The sequence below is a fragment of the Dioscorea cayenensis genome, chromosome 5 (assembly GCF_009730915.1).
Source record: "Dioscorea cayenensis subsp. rotundata cultivar TDr96_F1 chromosome 5, TDr96_F1_v2_PseudoChromosome.rev07_lg8_w22 25.fasta, whole genome shotgun sequence".
Lineage (NCBI taxonomy): Eukaryota > Viridiplantae > Streptophyta > Magnoliopsida > Dioscoreales > Dioscoreaceae > Dioscorea > Dioscorea cayenensis.
In genome coordinates this window covers 13,361,122-13,367,174 of record NC_052475.1, presented here as the reverse complement: position 1 = coordinate 13,367,174, position 6,053 = coordinate 13,361,122, and the positions used below count along the sequence as shown (strand labels likewise).

The 6,053-nt window shown below is 41.3% G+C and overlaps 1 non-coding gene across 1 annotated transcript; it reads left to right on the top strand.

The window, feature by feature from the left end:
- The first annotated feature begins 336 nt into the window (after window positions 1-336).
- On the top strand, window positions 337-443 carry LOC120262578. The gene has a single exon (XR_005536844.1). It is a non-coding gene; the product is annotated as a small nucleolar RNA R71 (small nucleolar RNA).
- Window positions 444-6,053: the final 5,610 nt, after the last annotated feature.

Here is a 6,053-nt window from a genome sequence, read left to right as displayed (position 1 = left end):
TTAGGACTTGAGCCATAACCCAACATGAACTGATCAAATCTCTGTGTCAAGGCTGGAACCTTTATGGCCAATGCATTGTTATCCATGACACTCTTGGTCAAAGCATCCACTTTTGCAGCTAAAATAGTGGTTTCATTTACCTCGTACAACCCTATTGCTCTTGGTGCCTTTTGTCTAGTGCTCCAATGACATTCATTGCTAGCCATGTTCTCGATTAATGTTTCAGCTTCTTCAGGGAGTTTGTTGCTCAAAGAACCACCAGCTGCTGCATCGATGAGCTGTCTTGTAGCATAATTCATGCCATTACAAAGCATCTACACTCTCATCCATGCAAGGAATCCATGATGAGGGCACATGCGTAGAAGATCCTTAAATCGTTCATGTGCCTCAAACAATGTCTCAGTGTCCCCTTGCCTGAAGGATGAAATCTCTTGTCTTAGTCTCGCTCCCTTGCTTGGTGGGAAATATCTAGCAAGGAACTTCTCCACCATGTCTTTCCATATGGTGATGGAACCAGGAGCTAAAGAAGTGAGCCATTTGTATGCCGCTCCTCTCAAACTGAATGGAAATAATCTCAACCTAATGGCATCATCAGATACAGAGTTGATCTTGAAGGTTGAGCAAATTTGAAGGAAGCAAGAAAGATGAGCATGAGGGTCCTCATCAACTAACCCATCAAACTGTACTAAGTTTTGAACCATTCCTATCGTGCTTGCCTTGATCTTAAAAATATTGGCTGGAACAGTAGGTGCTTGCACACTAAATTCCACCCCGGTAAATTGTGGCCTCTCAAAATCGGATAAAGTTCTCCTTAGCCAGGTCATAATTAAAGGCCACTTCTCTTGTTGTCTTGAACTTTCGGCCACTTCTCTTAACCATTGATGCAAGGCTCATTCAATCTCGTCATTGGGCTCAACTAAATTCACTTGACTTGCTTGTGTCATAAGATGGGTACCTTGCAAGATAATTTGAGTCAAGACTTAGATATTGAAGAAGAAAAAAAAAAGAAAAGAGAATGCAAATGGAGGAATGATGAAATATATACAGAAATGATAAACAAAAACAAAACAATGGTCAAATCAACACGCTTAAAGTTTTTTGAGACTTTCTCGTGGATCCCAGGCAACGGCGCCAAAAACTTGATCGCTTCCCAAGCAAGTGTACGGGATCGCCAAGTAATACCCCTCGTGTGAGCACGAGGGGGTCATATTCTGAAGGGCCCGAGAAGCTACTCTTACTTTCTCTTCGCTATGTTGTTTAACCTCCAAGTTTGAATGTGATAGTGATAAAACAAATAAACAAGTAAAATGTAAATAAAATGCTAGCAATGAAGGCAAGATACGGGGGATAATCAAGGAAAGAAAGCGGTCGCGAATAAGGATCCTCTCAGGGGCTACTAAAGTGTGTAGGATGCCAGAACTAATATGAAAATGGCTAGTTAGACTGAGAAAACCCTAGATTAGGTCAACCCGATGGTCACGGCAATTGACACCTAATCCGATATGAGTATTGGATACAGAATCTCTTACGCCCAAATCCTCCTACGATTGCAATGGGAAAGATGGTTTTCTCAAGTTAGGGTTACAATACAAGCTAATACATAACCCTAGAATTGGAGGGGTATAAATACTCGATGGTCATGGCGTATTTATACGTGTTTCCCTTCCAAGTTTGGTGAGTCTAACACTAGGGCAATGGTCATACAACCTAGCATTACCTAATAATTGATACACCGAGTTCTCATGCATACCAAAGCATTCAAATACACCAAGCAAAGATCACAAACAAGCCAAAATACAATAAAAAGAACCAAGAATCCATAGAAGCACAAGTTCACCCCCAAGGTTCACCTACATCCGGTGACCTTGGGGTTTAGTTGTTCATAGTCATCAAATACAACAAGAAATACATGCAAACAACCAAACAAAACATAAGAAACACTCCCTCCACACAAGAGGTGGCCGGAGAAGCTTCCAATGACTCCACACAAGAGGTGGCTTCCCCTGTCTTCAACCTCCTCGACACAAGACCTAGGAGTAGATCTCGTCCAAAATCATGCTCTCCTCGTCGAATCCTCCATGGAAATGACCTCAAAACCTGTACTTCTAGCTCCGATTTGCTGTGGTGGTGGTGAGCTCCAAGAAGAAGGCTTCCCCCACTCAAAAGAAACCTAACAATGCTTATAAAGGAATGAACTCGGGCTTCCCTGCGGGTAGCCTCACGCTCACAATACTGCCTGTGAGGATGATCATAATACTGCCTGTAAGGAAATCCAAACTTAGACTTTTTATGAAATTTTCATGTTCCGGGCTGCTATAGTGCATGTATAGTGCCCGGGGTTCAAAAATGACGTTATCGATGTCGATTTCTTCTTACATTCCGTCGTTGAGCTCACCTAGGCTTCCTTTGTGCCTGAAACATGAAATAAAATTATTAAACCATAAAAACGGCAACGAGTTCTCAATAAAATACAATAAACATGTGCATTGGTACGTACAAAATATGAACATTTCGACGTTTATCAAACATCCCCACACCTAAGTGTTTGCTTGTCCCCAAGCAAACAAACATGAAGAACAGAGGGAAAGTTGACACGTTTGAATATGCATATAAACCGCAAGTACACGAGTGTCGAAGTAATAAAATACCCGGTGAGTTGGGTAGTTAAATCCACAGGGAACAGGGCTACTAGTACTAACTTCTTCTCTGCGTTCTAGCCTAATGATAAATGGAAAGGTGTGGTGATCTAATGTGTGAAGAAATGAATACCAGAGACGAATATGCTAAGGTGAAATGGAGGGAGATCTCAATCAGTAAAAGTGGGGTATTCGGGCAATGCTCCCCCTAGGACTCAGGTATTAGGTACCGAATGAGCAAAGCGCTTCTAGGCAGAGTAAGTTAAGTCATGGATATCAAAATGTAATCTGATCCGGCCTCCCGATCGCCGATACTAGTCCCCTATGAGGTCCCGGTGGAGGAATTGCACAATCTCAACACCTCACAGCACATATGACCGCAAAGCACTCTAGGGATTCCAAGAGGTGTATCCGATTCCTAAAGATTGATCCAACCCTAACTCCCGGCGAAGGATCCTAACCCCCTACAAGGTCCCGGGGAGAAATCTCTCAATCTCATGCCTCACACCAAATATGGTTGCATAAAACTTAATCAAACTCGGATTAAATAGAAACACTAAGCAAATCAACAAAAGATGAGAATCCTATGGTTCACAAGCCCAAATACCCTCTAGGGTTTTAGTTCCCCGTGGAGCAACATACAAAACACACCATCAATGAATGAAAGTACATTAAAACCATAGAAATAAACCCCCTTATATATGAATTGATGGCCTTGATGGAGAGCTTCGACGTCTTGAGGGACCCACTCCGAAGCTAGGTTCACCGGTGGCTTCCTTGATGCTATGACGGAGGAGGAATCGATCAAAGTTGGTGATGAAGCGTCTCCAAAGCTGCAAAGACCTTCTCTCCAAACCCTAGCCGTCTCACCCCTCAAGAGCCGCACAAAAGATGAGAAAGAATAGGGCAAAACGGCTATTTATGGGCCTTAGACCACGTCTGTCACGTGCTCCCACACGCCCATGTGAATTTTCCACGTGCCTGCGTGGGCTACGTAGGAATTTCCACGTGGGTGCGTGAATAGTAATTTTGCTACATTACTGATACAGTGGAATTGCTACAGTAAAATTCCTACATTACTTTTCACAAAACGCGGTCCAAACACTCTTCTCTTGAGGCCACATGTCCGAGCACACGTCCATGTGGTAGGCTATAAAATTTTTCTTCATCGACGTATCTTTGAGAGGTCCTGCAATCTTCACAAAGAGAAGGAACATGAAGATGTGACTGCCTTTGTGCCCTTCCCACTAGTGAAAAGACTTGAATCTTCTTGGAAGTTGGCACACATCTCCATGTTTATGAACTCCTCTCGTGTCTTGGTCTTTGAAATGGAAAAGAACTCCCAACATTGTGTCTTTATAGCCTATATTTGCTTCCTTTTTACTCTTCAAGGCATTCACAACCTATATGCATAGAGAACACCAAATACACAATATGAGACATAAACCATGGTAAAAATGATGCTCAATGCATGTAAAACATATATAAAAATATTTCTACTCAAGCACTTATCAAACTTCCCCACACATAAGGGTACCGTACACGGCCGCGTGGAAATTGCATGCGACCGCGTGAGCTACAAAATTTTTGTAGACAGTCCACGCAAGGCTCCAAACTTCAAATTAACACTAATTCTTCAACTATAAACGTGAATTACACCCTAAACCATGCCACATACACGAAAATCAATGTAAATCACCAAAAATTTTCCATGAAAACTTCAACACCAACAAAAATTCATTAAAGCACCCACTCATGAATTTATTACTGTAGAAATGAAAATCTAAACTAAAAAACATTTAAAAACTTGTATTGCCTCCCAAGAAGTGCTTGTTTTACGTCACTAAGCTTTTACGTACCTCGTCCTTACCTTATGGAGCCTTGAAAAGAGTGTGTTCCTCCTGACTAGACATTGCATAACTACTTCCTTTAAACCAAGGATCTAGTTGTCGGGGTGGAATATTAATTGGAGAGTCCAACCATCTTACTTTTGGCCTCCAAGGAAACAATTTGGGTTGGGAATTGTCAAAGCTTAGCACAAGTGGGTCATTGGATGGCTTCAATCTCCTACCCAAATCTTCTTCCCTTCCCAAAGTCTCTTTCTTGCATTGTAAAAGTTGATCAATCCCAAAGAGAAATGCTTGTTCCATTACCTTGGGGTTTGCTTCTTCTTGTGTATTTTCATCTTGAGAGGAACATGATACTAGCAAATCCCCTTGAAAATTTCCTCGCTCACAAGCACTGCCTTCATTCACACAATCTAAAATCTCAAAATGATATTCAACTTCTTGCTTTTCATTTTCTACCCCAATGTACTCAATTTGCCCATCTTCTTCAATTGTGCTCATGGCCTCATCATGTCCCATAGACACTTGCCTTGCTTGTTCAAATTCTTCTTTTTCCTTTAGCAAGCATGTCCAAGATCTCTCCTAATTGATGCTCAATGTTTTTGATGGAGACCACGTGACAACTTAATGTGGCCTCAATATTTTGGAAACGAGCATCGGTTGCTTCAATAAATCTCTATAACACTCTTTTCCAACCGAAGTACATCTTCTTCAAGCTTCTCATCCAGCCGAAATTCTTCTTGAGGTGCTTCCCATTGTTGTCCATCAATATCCCACAAGAGGTTTGGGTAGCTCCTTTGATTTGGATGATAGTTGATGAGATATGGATTGTATTATTGATGAACATTGATAAATTGATCAATTTTTCTAGTGAGATCATCAACCTGAAAATATAAATCTACAACTAGATTAATCATCATTCAAGTTCCATGCAAGAAAAAGTAAATAAGACAAAATAAAACAAAATAGAATGGTGGAAGAAGGTAGAGTGAAAATGATGAAAACAAAATAAAAACCGATGAGAAAGATAAAAGAAAAAGAAAGTGTGGAATAGAAAAATAGAATGAAAAAGATAAATGGCTAGAGCAACAAAGTCCTAGCGTTCCTAGTATCCTGTTCACCGGCAACGGCACCAAAAACTTGACAAGTTCGAATATGCATGCAAACCGCAAGTGCACGGGTGTCGAAGTAATAAAATACCCAGTGAGTCGGGTAGTCGAATCCACAGGGAACAGGGCTACTAGTACTAACTTCTTCTCTGCTTTCTAGCCTAATGATAAATGGAAAGGTGTGGTGATCTAATGTGCGAAGAAATTAATACCGGAGATGAATATGCAAGGGTGAAATGGAGAGAGATCTCAATAAGTAAAAGTGGGGTATTCGGGCAATGCTCCCCCTAGGATTCAGGTATTAGGTACCGAATGAGCAAAGTGTTTCTATGAAAAGTAAATTAAGTCATAGATATCAAAATATAATCGGATCCAGCCTCCCGATCACCGATACTAGCCTCCTACGAGGTCTCGGTGGAGAAATCACACAATCTGAACACCTCACAGCACATATGACCGCA